This window comes from Lepeophtheirus salmonis, chromosome Z (genome assembly GCF_016086655.4).
Source record: "Lepeophtheirus salmonis chromosome Z, UVic_Lsal_1.4, whole genome shotgun sequence".
Lineage (NCBI taxonomy): Eukaryota > Metazoa > Arthropoda > Copepoda > Siphonostomatoida > Caligidae > Lepeophtheirus > Lepeophtheirus salmonis.
In genome coordinates this window covers 7,207,334-7,226,779 of record NC_092584.1, presented here as the reverse complement: position 1 = coordinate 7,226,779, position 19,446 = coordinate 7,207,334, and the positions used below count along the sequence as shown (strand labels likewise).

The following is a 19,446-nucleotide window of genomic DNA, read 5'->3' as shown; positions in this document are numbered from 1 at the left end:
ACGAATCGTCACGACAGTAAAATAAATATGGCCTTCTAATTCAAAGGCGTCAGCAGGTTCTGGGATGTAGGGGTTTGTACCCCCCCCCCTCACACAGATACAATAAATCCTTTTTTTAGATTTTTTTTTGTCATCATTTCGGCAAAATGTCACTTAGGACGTCCCTAGAACCCCTTGTAATACTATGTGGGGGGCATCTTGGAGAGATACTCCAATAGGTATGCACATAACACAGTCAATTCCTCGCTTCCATCCATTTTCGAGGCAGTGGCTACCATAGGCAAAAGTTTCTCACCAAAGCCTATGTGGGGTTCAGAGCCAGGTTGGAGGGTCTTGTTGAAACTAGAATTGGTAAGTTGGAGGGATAGTTTTCACTATGGCATTCCTTATGTAAGAGGAAAAGATTTGTGAATTCTTGAAGACTTTTGGTGGAGTAACGCACAAAGAAGGCCTATGGATCATTGCTCTATGGAGCATTTCCTATTGACCTTAGTGTTGTTTGTAGATTTTGTCAAATATGAATTAACTTTCCTACTCTAACTATTAGCCCGATAATTCAGCCAAAATCGACCTATAGAGTTAACGACAAAAAATACTGGTAATTGGGAAGGGTGAATAAGGCAACGAGGCCTGGTTCTACTTTGCCCTTGGTCCTCCAAAATTGACCTTTTATCCTTAAATTTTACACAATTAAAATCCCAACATTTACATATCTATAAATCATTTTAAAAAGTGTCCGATTTTAATAAATAATTCAAATGTATGTAAATCAACGGAATTATTAATAAATTCGAATGAATTCTCATTCCAAAAAAAGAAAAGAAAAAGGCAATAAATTATTATTAAATATTTTTGTCAGAATCCTTAGCATAAAGTCCAAATTCAAATAAGTTACTCTTTTCTTTACCCTTATTCCCAGATTTAATATCAAAATATTTTTTTCTGCCTTCCAAAGACATATTGTAAGTAACATGTTTTTGTAACACCAAATGAACATTCTAGATATTATATTAGTAACTATTTTTTTTTCGTATCAAAAACATTAATTAATATGCTTGGAAAATATGGTCAATACTATAACATATGTATATTTTTAATCCTCTTACACGTATCAAGGTTATTAATGGGAAAAGCTGTTATTTAAATATATGATTAATTAAAATAGAGTGATGTGTGTCGTGTGCTCATGAATAAAGGTAAATAAAATAAGTGCTATATTAGGCTTGTAATACCATTTAAATGTTTGCAAGCTGCTCTGCCTTTATTTCTTAAACGGTTTTATTAAAATTTTCACAAAAATCAACTTTACAACTTAAATTTAAACATTCCATCAATAAAATTGCTGTCAGCTAAGGGCATACGTTCACAGCGTCCCCGACAACGTCCACCTGTCTTCTTAACTGTTCCAATACATAAAGTCAGGAATGCCTTCCTTATTTCAGCTCTCCGGAATCATGTGGTGCAGTGGGGACCTTCATTGTAAGCCCAATCAATATTGACCCAGACAAAATAGTTCAAAGGCTTCAACTCCGTCAAGTTACAAGACCAAAAACTCGAAAAGACTTATATTACATTCTCAGATTAAAGAAAATTGAGTGATATTTTGCTGTTATGACAGGCTACCCCATCTTCCTGCCAGATCCAATGATACACTTTCATACTTCTGTATTAAATGAAGGTGCCCCTGTTCTTCAACGCCTTATACTTCCAGGAAATGCGAGCTGGTGTTAAATTGGTCGTGGTTTTTTTAGCCTAAAGACTCTTGTTTTGTCAAGTTCAGTCCTGCATACCAATCCGAAAACTCACAAAGTTTAGTGCTTGATGCCCTTACTGAAAATTATTTCTTCTTTTTTAATCAACTCTAGTACTCCAAGTTTGAAGGACAAACGATCTAAAGGCCTGCTCCAAAGACTAATAGAACTGGTCCTAAGACTATACTGGGCCGAACAAATAAAGATTAACACAAAATAGTTATTAAGGACTGTTGTCCCGTTCAGTTTAATCTTCAGTACCGTACAGTTGATTTCTTCATATCATTTTAAAACTGATACAGTTTGATCCTTGACGACGTCACAAAACTGTTTTAATATCAGTACCAGTACTAAGAATCCGAAAGACCGACGGTCTTGACGGGCTCAAAGACTGGATTGGACTTGAGCAAATAACTAATGAAAGATACAATACTGACTTTGAATACTACCTCTAGTATTTTATAATTACGAATTGAATATTACTAGTCTCCTTTTCAATTAATGCTTTTCTGAAGTAAAAAGTAGCAAATTATACACAGCCACATAACTAAAAGTTGACATTTTTGGATTTAAAACTTAGAAATGAATATAATTAAGCTTGATAATTATCACAGTGTTTGTGGCTTTAATTTATTTTGTAGAAAGGGCCCTGGATTTGGGTCTTTAGAGAAAAATCATGCATTTATTCCACAGGGGAAAATGTAAATGAAAAATAAATAGTTTGCATGTTTTTAGGAAGCTATATTTTATAATAAATAAAAACAAATATTTTTCATCGAGAGTTTTTTTTTTCGCAATGTATATATTTATTTATGTAAAAATGTTGTAAATAACTTTCAATAGTTTATATAATATGGAAGTATGCAACTGATAGCTACATTTTTTTATATAAAAGCTCATTAAATTTATTCAATCCTTAATTATCTTAAATGCTCTGATTTATTGAGGATTTTTTTTCCCAATAATAATTATTTTCTTTCTATAAAAAACATTATAAAAAATGCTGGTCAAAATGTTATATTGAGGTACTTGCCTTAATGGACACATTAATGTTAATTGACGCAAAATGTCAATAGATTTTTCAAATTAATAGCTGATTAGCGAAAGACCCCTCTTCCTATCACTGTTTGGAGTTATTAGGCGTCATCAAACAGACAAAAAGTTAAACACCTTTTGCAAAAATAATATAGACATAAAGGGTTAAAAACCCGTGGAAAGTCCACGAAATGACACTCCTGCCGCATATCAAGGTTATTTTTAGTTTTTAGCATCTCTTGGAAGAACACACGCCAAGTCATAGCCAGCATATTCAACATTGTTTAGATTGGTTTTTGGTTTCAGGATTGTAGTGATGTATCCATGTCTCATCCATAGTGACGAAACAACGCTTAAAGTCCTTCGGATTCTTCTGGAACAGCTGCAAATCGTCCTTGCAATACTTTATACGATTTAATTTTTGGTCAAATGGGAGCACCCATCTTGCGTATAGCTTTGTCATGTCCACACTACTAGCAATATCACGCACCCTCACTCTTCTGTCATCTATCCCCATATCATGGATTTAATCACTGATTTTTGAGTAGTTATCCCAACGTCCAGAACGTTCAGCGTCACTTATGGCGACTTCGAAAATTTTGAAACCATTAGTAAACTGTTCTTATTGACGGTGTAAAGTTCCAATAACATTTGTCAAGCTTTTTAGTCTCCTCCGGCGTTTTTCTTGTCATAAAATAATGTTTAATCAACAAAAACAAATACTTATTCGTCCATTTTTTGAAAATCCACTTCCTCCATTGGAAGGAATCCCTAAAAACAGAGAAATTTACTCATCTGTCTAAAAGTTGGTGTGTGTTCTTCCAAGAGATGCTATTAGCTAAATGTAACGTCGATGTAGATGATTAGCTTCGAACCATTCTACAAATTGTGCGGGTTACCTACTTGATACTCAATTTTTCTTTTAACATACCCATTATACAAAGTATTTTCATCACTAGTCCTTGCCAATAAAAAATATCGATTTTCTTATTTTTTAATACTTGAAAAATGATCTTAAATGAACAAAGAGAGAATTTATATGTACATAAAAGAGAAGTAATGTTTGTATGTCGGCATCTGGAGAGTTTTGACTATTAATATTCTGTACAGAAAAGAAAAATGAGTTGGAATTATTAGTACGGGAAAATAAAGTATAAAAAACTAAAATATCATTATTTATGCCATATATATTTTGCCATACTTTTTTAATATATAGATTATGTATAATTCCTACATATGACTTAAATGAGGCCTCATTTCATGAGTATGATGCTATGTGGTATATATGTATAACTCAAATCCTTTTAGTTTATAAAAAATCATATTTTTTTTCCCTGCAACGTTTGAGCAGCCAGCTGCTAGCATTGGTGAATAGGATACAACAAGACATCATAAAGACAATACCATGGCGCACAAATCTTTGATAACACGCCACTAGTTCTGGGAACTTGGATGGGAAGTACTTTTCTATCCGCCCAACCGTCTGGACTTGGAAGCAAATGACAATCACCTGTTCCTGTCTATAGCTAACGCGCTTGGAGGTCCAAATTTTGCCTCAATAGACGTCTGTTAAAATTGATTGTCCTATTTTTTTTGTCAATAGGGGCAGGGATTTTCTATGAAAAGGACAGTATGCAATTGGATTCTCGTTACCAAGTTATCAATCAGAACGGGCGATATTAAGCTTAAATCGAATGATTGCAACACTTCTTATAAGCCATTGAAATAAAGGAAAATATGAAATTACTTTTTCCCAAACCTTTTATTTTATAAAAAATAAATGTATGGAAATTTATGTGCTTTCTACACAGAAAAACTCTACTCTGTGATGACATGATAAACCTGACAGATGATACTATGAAAACTTGCAAAAAAAAAAAGGATTTTAAAATATATATAACTGTACAAAAATGTTAAGTAAAACTGTTTTGATTATTAAGAAGCCTTCTAATTCCATCTTTTATAGAATTTCGGTCCCAACATTAATATTGTTAACAAAGAATAGTTTGGTATATATTGATCTCTTTTAAAATTCAGTTTAGACCAATTCTATAATGAGTCCTTTTTGTACAATTTTTGTATGATAAATGTTGTAGAAAACGTAATTCGCTATTGATTGCTAAGAAAAACATTGTCTTAGTTGCCACCATGAGCACACAGTGTGAGACAATTTACAACGTCTTCCATGCATGGAAACATTGCATATTATCTTCTTCGATTCCCTAGTTTGCTCCATGATGGCATTTTGTGACAATTCTGCGCAAAAAAAAAACCCTGCTGTTATCTTTATGATCTGCTCGTATTGTTTGCTTATGGTGGTGACTTGGACAATGTTTTTCTTAGCAATCGACAACTATTTATGTATTCTACAGCATTCCTCATAGGAAAATACTACAAAAAATACTCTTATCCTATCAAAATATGCATAAATGAGATAAGTAAAAAATAACAGTCTGCCTTGTATGTCCTTGCTATTTCAAAAGTGGGATTTGCGTTTATTTCCTTCGTCTCATGACTGCTTGCAAAAGATCCAATAGAACAATATGACAACTAAGCTACTCAACTTACAAACGTTCTTCAAACTGTCAGGATTGTTTTCAGTTTCTTATATTGTTATATCCTGGCAGTTAATATTATATGCATTGCTGATTATAAGTCCCTATTGGACTCACATTATAATTACGAATCAACATAGGGGAAGCAAGTCATTAATGTCTAATTTCTTGCTAGATATCAAGTAGGATAAGTATTTTTTTCCTTCTTCTCATAGCTGCGAGCAGCTAATGTAATACCTACAGCGTCATGAGAAGATAAGTTGCTTTCCCCCAAAAAAATTTCAATTTGTAATGGTCTTGAAGTTTTTTTACACAGTAAAGTCTTATTTATTACAACTCTAGTGTTAACTATCTGAGGATGAATTTATAGGGTCATATCCATTCTCACATCCCTACTAATGTAAATATGTGGAAAATATAATAATTCCATTAACTAATTGAGTAAAGAAAAACAAAACTCTTCTCCTTGTTCCAATAAATTTCTATTTCTGCAATGAATAAGAAACTAATGATGAAAAGATGAACCACACTTCTCTCCTTTTCTCTATTTTATTGTTCATTATGTACAATTACGTAAAAGAGAAAGCCAATAAACGTTAAAATATATATTCAGAATTATTCTCCCTCTCAATAATTTTCATTGTGTACGCTACTAAATATTAACATACATCTTAACTTCAAGAGGTTAGTGGAATTTTCTACTACATTATAAAATAATATACAAGTATACTCCAGACGTTTTAAATGGATATCCTCAAAAGGAAACTCAAGAAGTGACCACTTAGTAAAGTTTCTTCTGAAACTAGGTTTATATTTTGGAACTATTCAAAATTGGAAAATAAAGGATTAAATAATACAATAAAAGGTTCAACTTATGTTTGTGTGGGAATGGGATAGTATTCATTCTCAGATAGAGAGGGAAAAACATCTAAAAATCAAGGGACAGCATTCATTCATGTGCATAAGATATACATTTTAAATTTATATGACCATTTTATCCCTTTCAAGTTGTAAAAAATCCAAGATATGGCGAATTCCTTTATTTGAATTCTGATTCTGGAAGCTTGATGGATTCTAATTAATCTTATTCAATAAAATCACCTTCACCCTCAATGTCAGTCTCTGTACGAGGCCAAGAGCACAAGCAGGCCTTCGCCATTTGGTCCCTTGGCCTATCCTGGAATTCCTTCTTGATAAGACGGATAAGTTTTGTTTTGGTGTTGTAGAGAGTGCATTTGGTTTCCTGTTCGATCGCTCCCCACATAAAATAAACATTGCATTCAGATCCGACGTGTTTGGAGTCACAAAGTATGGCTTCATGAAGTTGTCAAAATTGTGTTAGATACATATGATACTTTTTTTCGGGGTGTTGGAGGGAGTCAAGTCATTTATATGATTCAACTTCCCTCTTAATCTCCCAAACGAACGTCTAACTGAGTCTCAGAGTTTGAGCAATTACTATGTTGACGCTCTTAATCCCTGTATCGAGTATTCGATTAAAATCTAAGCTTTTGGAATTTCTGTGACCCATGGAGGGTGCCGTGCCTTTATGTTCCTTGGGAAAAGACAATTGAAAAACAATTGAATTTCTACAGAATTAATACTATAAATATATATGTGTCGGAGCTCCCTTAATCATTTATGCATCCACGCTTTAGCACCAATCATGGCTTCCAGGCAGTGTAGAAAGTCCTAGCACTCGCTGCAGATGTAATCCTCTTTCATATCGTCCCAGTCCCAATAATAGTTGACAGTCGCTTATACGGGTTTGTTGTTTGAATTACGAAAAATGTAGGTCTTCCTTCGACATGTATCCAAAAGATGTAGTTGAGGCGTTGGTATCTGGGCTCTAGGGGGTCAAATTTGTCAAAAAGAGTTTCAAAAGAACTTGACAGACTTATTCAAAATAATCTTGCAACGGAGGAGATGGGTTTCTTTCATTGCTGGAGTCAAAAGTGGCCTCTTCCCCCATGTTTTTATACCTCTCTGAAAAGTATGGTGTGAAACCCTGAGATCTCTTGCATGGGCTCTCATGGACTTGAAGGGATTGGTCTGGGATATTTTTTTCAAATCTTTTGGATCCAGTTTGGCCTTTTTCACAGACACCTTCTTCTTTTCCAACGTTTCCGACTTGCTGACGACGCAGACAAGGGTCCTGGAGACGCCCGACTGCTTGGAGTGTGGCAATGGAAAGTGGGGATCACGTTCAAGTATCATTTTCTCAAGTTGTACGAAAGGTAAAGAGCTCAGTTTTTTTAAAACTAATTGTCGATACTTTAATATATCAAATAAGAATTAATTTCAAACCCTTAACCTTAATTAATTATTGAATTAATCAGTGAACATATTTCAATGGACCATCCGGTACATTATTGAATATAATTTAACGATAGTTGTCCTGTACTAATAATATTATAAATGTTAAAGTTTCTCCACTTTATAACAGAAATAAATTTACTATTCTAAAAATATTTACCATACAACTGTTATTCACTTGAGTCCTGAGTCTAAATTTAGTAATACCAATTGTATTACTCATGCCTTTTCTCACACTCTCATAAATTCCTGCCCCTAATATGCTTACATGTTTTGATATGTATTGAAGATACAATGTAACTTTTAGATAAAGATAACGTTGGCGATATATCCCACACAGCTATTGAAGGCGACCATGGAGGGACCAACAAGCAACAAAATAACATGTCAGATATTGAACGTCATTATCAGTAGGTTTGTTTTGCGGCTACGTAACTTCATACTATTACAAGACTTGGAACCATTCACACATTTTCCCCTCATTTTTGTAAAAATTTATTTCAGACCCAAAGTTTAGTGAATGGAAAATGGGGTATTTGTACTATCAATATAAAATAGAAATAAAACTCTTTTGATTTTTAAAACTGGTTCTATTACCTTTTTTTAAAAATACAAAGATTATCTCTTCTGTTACTTATTTGATAAATAAATTATCTTATTTTCACGGAGTTTTAAATTTTTTTCTACTTAATATTAAGCTTTTTCCTTAAAAAATGCACTTAAATACATGATATAACTAAAATAGATTATCTTTAATGTATAAATTTATTCTATAATCTGCAATTATTAATGAATTGTCGGCAGATACATTGTTTCTCAAGATTATTATAAATAAAATAACTTAGTATATTTTTTAAAACATAATCTTTCACAGGATTGATAAGCACTCTTTTTTTTGGCAAAATATCAAAAGTATCAAACAATGTTTGTATGCAGGTCCATAACGCTTGTCCACATGAAAACGTTTTAAAAACGATGCAGGATTTATGTTATGCAGATTTAAAAAAAATTAAATCCCCAAAAGGCATAAATCTGCTTCATCAGTTAGGAATATTGATGTTGAAACATAATTTTTTGCGTATTGTAGCACCATATCTATGTCAGGCCGAAAACTTTTCACTTGACCCATGTAAGGCTTCTTTCTTCTTTGTGGAAAAGTACAAATTTCAAAATTAATGAATACATGATTGCATGTCTACAAATCATATTTCAAGACACATATTTAGGAGAGTCAATAAACTGAAATACCTTCTAATATTAAAAAAAAAAAAAAATGTTTTATTTAAAAAGCCATAAATAACAATGAGTTAAAGGTCTTTTGGACATTATAAATGCTAAAACATTTTCATTAATCATTACATTTATCCATATAAATAATTGTCTGCATCTTATCACTGCGTCAAAAATGATTTGTTGTTTGCAAAATTACAACAAAATGACTCCAGCATAGATATTTATAAGTATTTGAGCTTTTTTTTGTAGTTATATATCTTATGTACGAGTTGCAGTAATGTACATGTTCCAACTTGCAAATTAAAAATGAGCACGTTGGAACAATAAAATGAGATGAATAATTATAAACAAAGAATTTATAGTGCTTGGTAAGAGGATAAGAGGATTATTCAATAATTGAATATTCTTTGGATGATCAAAATATTAGTAGCGTAATTTTTGGTTTCTTTTAAATAGTGATGGAACGATTATAAAAAACAAATCCAGAAACCGATTCTTTAGTACTTCAAATATTGGTTATAAAATACCCCTTTTACTGTAGTGGGGGGTACAGAGGATTATTTATATATATATATTGTTTTTTGGGTGGCGGGAGTTGATGTGTTTTTGGAAGTTATCTCCAAAAACATCTAAAAATTAAATTTTTTTGGAAAAAAAATGAGAAAAACTAATTTTTTTTTCTTAAATCTACAACTATTCATATAATATTTAATTTTTGGGGGAAAAAAATTAAAAATCTACAGGTGTTGACAAAAATTTTTTTTTTTTTTCGAAAATCTCCAAGTGTTATAAAAAAAAAAAAATAATAATTAAATTTTTTATGTAAAATTTAAAAAGGAAAATCAAATATTTAATTTTTCGGGGAAAAATTTCAAAAATTTCATAAATATTCAAAGAAAGTTAAATCTTTTTGGATAAAAAAGTAAAAAATTTAATTAAATTTTCGAGTTAAAAGTAAAAACAAAAATTTAATTTCGCAGGAAGCTATTTTTTTTTTTTTTTTTCATAAACGAGATAAGTAATAAATAAGACAAAGAAACGCTAATTAAACATTATTTTCCTGATGCTGATTCCGGTTGGAGAAAAACAAAATCCTCCAACCTGCCCCTGAATCTTGTACTTCATAAGGAAATTCTTATCGATATTGGCCACTGCTTTAAGAGCACGTATATTGGACTCTCTCTCCCAGACATAAATAGATCTATGGAGCTGGAAGGCCACATTTCGTTTGCTCAAGAGCATGTGTTAATTGATAGCTTGCCAATTTTGGACAAGATTGGAAGTATGGCCAAATCCCCATCTTGCTCAAAAATACATGCCCTTCCAGCAGCCACCAGGTCCATTTAGGGCTTACATACCTCCGAACATCCAGGTAGATGTCCTTGGTGAGGTTTTGGTCCTTGGCAAAAGAAATGCGGCCTCGTGGCATCGGTATGGCTGAAAACATGAAGGAGGACGGGAACCGATGCTGGAATGTTCATCTCTCTTATGCTTGGGACATCCTCAGGGTTGCTAGTAATCTACAAGTATTTCCTCCTATTAAGGTTGTAATCCAAACTGAAAATCTTATTACTGAAGAAAACCCAAATTCTTCCAACAACTTCAGAAAGATTAGGAGCTTTAAATTCTCTTGGCCTTCATAATCTACAATATTTAGATATATAGACGTAGCTCTTGAATCTCAGGTTATATTAGACACTGGTTTTAATGGCCTATGGGTCCAGACAGTTTCGTCATGGAGAGGCTAAAGTCGTCGTCGATCAAGCCTTGCAGTGCATCTGGAAGTATGCATTGAGTGTTTTTCTTGGAAGATGAGTCTTCCTTGAATGTGTTCCTGACTCATGAAACTCCTTTTTAACCTTGGCAACATCGTTAAACAGTTGATTTGTGGGGCTTTGTAAACTCTTTAATCTGTGCCCCCGGCCCCAGTATGGAGGCATACCGTACTGGCCGCACAGGGTTGGTATTTGGACGAGCTGTCAAGGATTTTTTATTTTTCTTATAGAGTTTATCAGCTAATTATGATAAGCACACTCAAGAACGTAGAAATCAGGGTCACATATTGAGCTCTAAACTTATTCCAGCACCCTGTCTGTATATTACATTATAAAGGAGTTTAAAAAATTGGATTTACGTGTTCACGTACATATATAGCCTTGTCTTAACGAGATAATAAAAATTCTTCATGGAACGTACATGGTAATAAAGATAAAAAAAAATTATAATCAAAGCATTATCACATATAAATATGTAGTTTTCCCAACTAAACGTATAATTTAAGTTATTTATACCTCAATTGCTTCCCTGGGGTATCTACCCCAGAGACTGACATATTCATAGATAATAATATATTATTCAAATGAAAGAAGCCCCAGCTTGTTGAGGTTGCTACCTACCTGAACATACGTTTTTTATTTGTTCTCATTATAATTTTATTCTTGAAGTGATAACAATACATATAAAGTAATCACTAGTTCGTATACGACTAGGTGTAACTCTGAGGATATGTTATGGAGTTACAAGGGATTCTGGATACGGAGTGACTATTGTGTTTAATTCCTTCTTCTCACGGCTGCTTGCAGCTGATCTAATGCGATGCCATATGAAAATGTGAACTTCCTTTTCTACAACATTTGATTAAATAAAAACCTAATTGAGTTCAAATTGTCAGAGTGGCCATGTTCATTTTTGTATTTTTAACACACCAGTAGAACATATTATTTTCAATAACGGATATCTCATCCTAATAATTGTGTGTTCCATAATTTTGCAACCCTTTGTAAATTCTTAATTGATCATATACTTTCCCTATTCAATTTTTATTAGAAGGTACTCCATTAGTTTCAAAGCTATAAAAAATTTCCAAACTTAGTTGTTGAAGCTTATATACCACATATTGTAGTAAATTTTATTGTATAATTACTTCTAGGAGATTCTACGCCATCCTTACCATTATTCAGGGACTCTTTGACACGGTAGAAGGAGGCTTTTGTTATTCTTGTACCATGATCAGAAACTCTAATGTTTTGAATTTAACATAGAGAGCAAAGGAAACTCTAGGTTCTATGTAGAAGGGAAAAAATATGAAATCGTTCTAGTATATACTGTGTTATAAATCTTCAAAAGTTGTGTCAAAATTTTTGCACAACCCCATGTACAAAATGTTGCCCACAATAATAGAAAGTTGAAGTTAGAAAGGTCATTCATTCTCATGCTTATCTAGATAGAAACAATCAGAAACACATCCTTTCACTTTATGGGCAAAAAAATAATTAACCCCTGGAATTTATCCACTATAATCTACATAAAATTATTATTCTTTAATCAATAATTGAATAAAAACTTTTTGTAAAATGCATACAATTTGTATACTTTGGCATACTAATAGGTTTAAGACAAATATGCCCCATATCGATAACTTTCTGCAACGAGAGTCCAACTTCATAATGCTCTATTCGTACAAGGTGATGTGTGCGGCCTGATGTTGTCTGTGTTAATGTATTGTTGCCTCCTATTCGTCAATGCTGGCCATTTCTATTTGATCGCCCGCTTCAAACGGTTGAGTTGTTCACAGGGCAGAATTGAGGGGGAAAAAACAGGGCTTGAACCCCTGTTCTGCAACACGAACCGAAAGAGTATTGGCCATGTAAACATTTCGACGCATATCACGAATTTCTCCTACTGAGACCTCCATTATTGATTCACGATAATTCCCGACTGAACGGACCAAGCGTAATACTGCCCTAAAATCGTTTATATTAGACAGTAACACCTGTATAACACAATATTGTATGATCTGTTATTACTAATAATGAACAAGATATACTTAGTTAATAAAAGAGGAAAATACGAAATCTATTTTTATTCAACCTAATATGTAATAGTTAACAGTTTAACAACTTTCAACTACTTTGCATCTTTCAGCTTAATGAAAATAATGTTCAACAAAGAGATACTTTTTATTGAAAGTTACATTTCTATATACAACATACAATTTTTATAATGCAGAACCTTGCGAATTAATTTATATTCCAAGTCAGTTTTGCAAACAAACAAAAAGGTCTCCTGACAATTCCAAATCAAGTAAAAACATTTACTCAATAAGAATGCATCAATAACAAAAATAAGATAATTGATTCAGTAGTTGACGGAGGTATAAAAATATGTTAAATAGAAAAAAAATCAGAGTACAGATTAGTTAAGTATCAGTGTGCTTTCAAAATATTCAATTACTCACAGGTCAGAATGTTGAATTGGTCAAAAAAAAAAGTAAAAAGAATGTAGTCCTATCAGTCTAGAACTTTTAAATTTTATCAGTTAATAGCTTGAACTCTACCTTAGCTCAAGCCACATACCTTTTACTTTAAACTTAAGATATTTCATCTCTTTAAAAGAAGTTGTTACGGAATTCGAGTCTATATAAGTTGCATTATCTACTACCGGGTGCAGAAAAAAAATGGTTACACTTTCAATCTAAAACTTTATACCAGTTATAAGCGGGTACGTCAATAAAACACAATTAACTAATTTGATGTCTTGGATACCCTTATCATCGATGTAGCCCCCTTGGCAGCAATGATAGCTTCCAGGCAGCCACGGCATCCCTTGCACCCATTGTGGATGGATTCCTGAAACATGACATCCTAATCCTAGTGGAAGATGTCTTTGAGGTTGTTGAAACTTGGAGGACACACGGTGCATGCCTTGGATTCAACATGCATCCAAAAAGTGAAGTCCAATGGGTTGGTATCTGGTGAGGTGGGTGCCACATTTCTTTGTCCAGAAAGGCAAGTGATCCTGAAACCACTGCTGGGGTTTTTTGGACGTGTGTGAAGGTGCACCATCCTGCTGGAACATGCCCGGGTTCATGTTAGAGATCGCCAACTGCCTTGACTTCTCCGTTGGTTTATTGCTAATGTCCAAAAATAGACGAATCAAGATTCATTGGTCACGTTCAGCTGACATTTTCTCGGCTTCTAAGACATTTAGGAAGATCTATTTTTTTACTCTTTATTTTTACTAGTTGACTGAAACAATTTTACCACATTCACAAAAAGCTTCATTTATGTTGCAAAAACTAAGTGTAAAGATTCTTTCACCACTCCCGGTGTAATATAATATTATAGTTGTAGGATCCGCTGATAAAAATATATAAGGTATTTATTTCAAAAATGGAGACAGATACGGACTTTAATATAAAATAAATTTTGTTCAGAATTCTAAGTTACGTACCTAAGGCTAAATTTCATTTTGATCATAATCGAAAATGCACCATAAAAACAAAGTATGGTACTAAAAAAGTGGGAACTTGTATTGAATACAAATTAAAAAAGAGGATTATCGAGTTGTTGACAAAGGAACATATTTCTCAATATTCTAATAAGCATGACCAAACTGATGGAAAAACTTCAAATATTGTCTATCGACAAGTTTGACTAAAATCTGGAGTTATTAAAAAATTGAATAAAGTATAAAATACGGGTAAGTCCGAGTAAACTGTAAAAATATCTCACCTTTTATTACACACTTATGGTTAAGACCTACCATTCTTTCTATTTTATTCAAATACCATTGTTTTTCTCTGGCATTAATTTGAATAATATATATTAAGTTTAGGAAATAATAACTTTTTATTCTAGACTTTATTTCAATTCTTTATAAGAAGTATAATAATAATTCGATATAAGTCAAGTAAATCCCTTTGCTTGTTGGCAACAAAATATGTAAAAGAACGCTCTTGCATATACAAGAATCCAAATTCATAATGCCCATTTCGGAGAAGCCCTTGTCCCTATTATAAATAAACTACGGCATCTATTCAGGCAAAATTTGTACCCCCCACCCCGTTGACTGTAGACAGGAACAAGTTGTAGTCAGTTGTTGCTAGGTCCTGTGGTTATTGTGGATGCATAAGAACTACCAATCTTGATGATGTATTCTATTCACTGGCTGTTTCTGTTCGATCCAGGTCGCTTTTGACGTGTTATTCACGTTCATGTAGACAAAATGAATAGTATGGAGAATTTCTCTCTTTGAGACCTCCATACTCGACGCAGCAAAATTCAGAACTGAACCGGCCAAGCGCAATTTGAAAATACTCATACCTTTACAGCACTGTATCGTATGATTCGATGTGACCAATAATGAACAAGATATACTTATTTAAGATAAGAGGAGGAAAGACGAAATTCTTCTTTTCCAAACCAATATGATTGATGAACAATTTCCTCATAAAGATTAGCTTCGGTTGAAGTCTTTACCTGTGATTGATTACAATTAATTTATTCTAAATTAAAGAAAAATCTTAATGCTCAAATCAACAAACAAATAATTATGGACTTCAAATGAGTTTGAAAGAAATATGAGGATTCAATAAAAGTATGTAAGGGCTTGACTTGTGAACAAAGACGTGAAACTCGACTACAAAGACTTTCTAGTCTATTTAGACTTGCAATAAAGGGACTTTCTCTCACCCTTGAGTCACGAATATATTATTATGGATAGTTTATTGTATATTTTCTCCTTGTTTAAGTCAAAATCACAAGAAATCATTGTTTTATTGGTAAGACAACGTTTTGAAATTTTCCCTTTGTTTTATTTTCAACTTGCACGTTCCTTTGTTGACTGAACACTATTGTACAAATTGGAGAAAAGTTATAATTGGTAATAAAAAAATATATAATAACAGTCGAGTTTTATTTTTGAAAGATGTTATCATAGTACCATGAATCAACTCTGAGCTTCTAAAATTTTGTGTTTCTAATTTTCTTAAACAATAAGATTAATATAATAAAATAGTTTTGCATAGATTTCTGTTCAATATCAATTGTGCTCGTGATGCCAATTTTTGAAAGTATTGTTCACAAATAATATTTAGACATAAGAGGCAAATAGTCGTAACTCAAATATTTACATATAGCAAAATTAAAATTGGAAACTCCTATCTTTGATTATGAATAATGATGCTCTCTCATTTTTCCAAATAAAATGGATCTATACATTTAATTAGTCTGAGTTTCTCTGTTTATCGATATTATACTTCTAGAATGAGTTATATGCAATACCACTAATATTTGTTTTTTGAGCTACGACAATTTTACGCTTAACCCATGTTATAATTTTAAAAAGAATTATGGGAAATAGTTAAAGATATTTTTCATATAAAATTTTTTCAAATCACCAACAAAATTAGGTGGTCATCATGAAGCTTTACTTATTTGTCTCTGATTTATTTTGTTGCAAAATATAACTCCCTATTGTCTTTAATATTTATATCACGCGTGTAACATTTTTTTATTTTTCCAACGATATATGTAATAAATAGGCCTAAAATGGGATATATACCCATAACATTACACAACTGATTACATTTCTATACATATTTATAACAGCATACAGAAAGTTACAGATATATTTCTACATTAATTTTAAATTCCGCATTACTTTAACTTATATATATTTATAAGTAGAAATAGGATTTTCGAGCAATTTTTTCCTAAAATGAAAAGCTACGATATCAAAATCGAGCAACTTTTATTAAAAGAGAAACTCAGTTTTATAAGAATAATTGAAAGTAATTAGTTTTATTTTATATTTATTATAATCTATTCATAAATTTTGTCATTTTATATGGATAAATCAATATTTTACAAAGATTTTCTTCCATTAATTTTTGCCTTCGATCAGTATTGGTAGTTTTAAATCAGCTTAAGGATGTCTACATTAGAAGTTGAAGGAAATTGGAAGTTTGTGAGATCTTCTGGAGTCTTGTTAGAGGAAGGCATCTCATCATCAGCACCACTGATATTACCTCCAATCTTTTGCATAAATGTATGATCAGGATTTTGCAGTTTTGTTGCAAATTTTTTTCTCATTTGCTTCAAAATTCACCAGTCAATTTTGCCATAAATGTATCCTTTCTTTAATTGGCTATTGTTGGAATCTGAGTCCCTCATATATCCGATCATGGAATCATTACCCTTATTTCAATGTATACATATTTTACCTCCTAAAAGAAAGCATTATGAATGAGGTTTTTGGCAGGTAGATTTTTTCTCGAACAATCTCATCAAACTGAAAGCCAAACTTTCTATATTTCTTTCATACCAGTCTAAAAAATGAGCCATTTTCATACAAACAAGGGAAAAATAACAACTTTTTCAAGAAAGGGCAAAAAAAAAAAAAATATATATATATAAAAAAAGTTCAAATTGAGCAATGTTAGAAGGATTGATCACACATCTTAAGTTTATTTCGAAGTCTGTTAGTTTTCTTCGTGTCTTTCACAGAATTCAAATCAGTCAGCAGTTTAAACAGTAGACGTTTAAAGTAAATAAGGACATTCCCATGATTTTTTATGAAGACTACGATATCATCAAGAGACTCTTTTTGACCAAACATGAAAGAAGATAAACCTCAATTATTTCCCTACTCTTTTTCAATATTCCTCTCTTTCTCTCACTCCTCTCTCCTCTCTGTATCTTTTTCTACATCCCTCTCTATGTCTTTTTCTTCTACCTACATTCTTTGATTTAATTCCCCTCTTCCCCCAACAGTTTTTCTTTTTGAATTCAGCCCAGCAATGCGGACACCCTCTACCAGTATTTCATATTTTATAGTAGGCGCCCTTCGCGGCATTGTTGTCACCCAGATGACAGCAGAATGCCATGCACCCACTGCAGCTGTATTCATCTGTCAAGGCGTCCCATTGCTGGCTGAAAGTGACCTTATAATCCTCGGTGTTTGGATGAAATACACTAGCGGCCTTCCCCTCATGTGAGGTCGAGGGCTGTATATGGGGCAAAAGTGTCCAAAAGACTCATGCAATAGAGAAGATGTGTATTTTTTTTAATTATGGGTGTCAAAGTTGATCTCTCTACCCTCAAAAGGCTCTTTCCATACACTTTGATAGCTCTCTGCAGAGTCTGGTGTGAAACCCAGAGATATCTTTCGTGGGCCCTCATCGACTTGTAGGAATTGGCCTGGCTGTTTGACTCCTCTGGGTATAGTTTAGCCTTTTGACAGAGCCAGTCTTCATCTTTAACGTTTCGGACTTGCTGACAACATAGAGGGTGATCCTGTAGGCACGTAGACGCGTTTGTGCGGATGGAAATTCAATGATCACGTTCAAGTATCCTTTTCTCGACTTGTACGTAAGCTAGTGAACTCAGGTTTGTTTTGTAGCTAATTTTTAATGCTTTAATATATCGAAATATGAATTAGTTTAAATGACTCAGCCTTTATTAATTATTGAATTATTAAGTGTTCAGATTTTAATGGAACACTATAGTAGAATACTAGTAGTTATTTACTTATGTCTATCTGTTAATAAAAGATTTTTGGCATATGACTTTGTACTTATTAATACTCATTAATTTTGATAATCATTAAATCATCAGTCACTTCCTTTGATGCTCCACTTTGCTATACACTATTAGCAAATTTGTAAAAATATATTATATAAAAAAAAATTGGCCATACAAAATTGGGACAAAAAAAATGTCTACATAATTAATTACAAAAATCATCTAATTATATATACAGATTGGTCTCACTAAAATGTCTGGATCTGTCTAATTTAAAATTTGATTTTGAACAATTTCATAAATGAATTGTTGATGACCTCAAAATTGTAAATATTTGCACTATGTGTTGAAGTTAAAATTTAGTTCTCAATTCTTAAAATTGTGATTGGGAGAAAATCGGTTCAAGATTGGAAAAATATTAAATTTATATCCATAGAAATATTTTTCTATACAAAAATATCGTTAGACAATGTATATAACATGCTTTAAGTCTCTTCATGCATACCATTAACTGAAATCCAGTGGATTCAAGATTTCGCTTGATGCATCTAAAATTCCAATCATTCTGATCCCTGCTCCAACATATTTTAACATTTCCATTAGCCTCAAAATTCTTTTTAATATTCGTATTAACTTTGACTAAAAAGTTTTTGGCAATTTCTACAAATCGGTTTGCAGCACAAATACGCACTTAAATTTTGACTTAAATTGGAAATATTAATTTCCTAATATTATTAAGTTATTTTAAATTTTTACGAGATATTTTCATATAAAATATTTCACGTCACGAATATTGGTGTAACCGATATAAAAAAGAATCAAAGTATGAAACATACACCTACTATGCTTAATAAGCCGAAGTCGAAATATATCAAGCTCGGAAGAGAAAAATTGAGACTCATTATACAAGGCAACACTGGGCATTGCCCTTTTCTAGCTCACCTGATCAAGTGGAAAGACACAAGCTGAACGTGTAATGTATGTATGGAAGAATTGCAAAGTGCAGACCATCTCATCAATAGATGCCCCGACCTATTTACCGGGAGATATCAAGCAATGAATGAAGAAAACGCATACTTTCGTACTTTAAAATTTATGTATGTACTGTTAAAAAAAATTTAAAAAACTATTGAACAAAATGTCAATGTAAACTAGGTTTTAGAATCTGATGTACTAGCACAAATTGTATGGTCATGTTCGTTCCCTTATATTTGTACAAATTTATTTCATGTATGGTTGGTAAGCAGTAAT

At 32.4% G+C, this 19,446-nt stretch overlaps 1 protein-coding gene across 1 annotated transcript in view; it reads right to left on the bottom strand.

Moving 5' to 3' along the window:
- The window catches only part of LOC121130280 (uncharacterized), a 286,433-nt gene that overhangs the window by 131,246 nt on the left and 135,741 nt on the right, over positions 1-19,446 (bottom strand). The window lies entirely within an intron of this gene.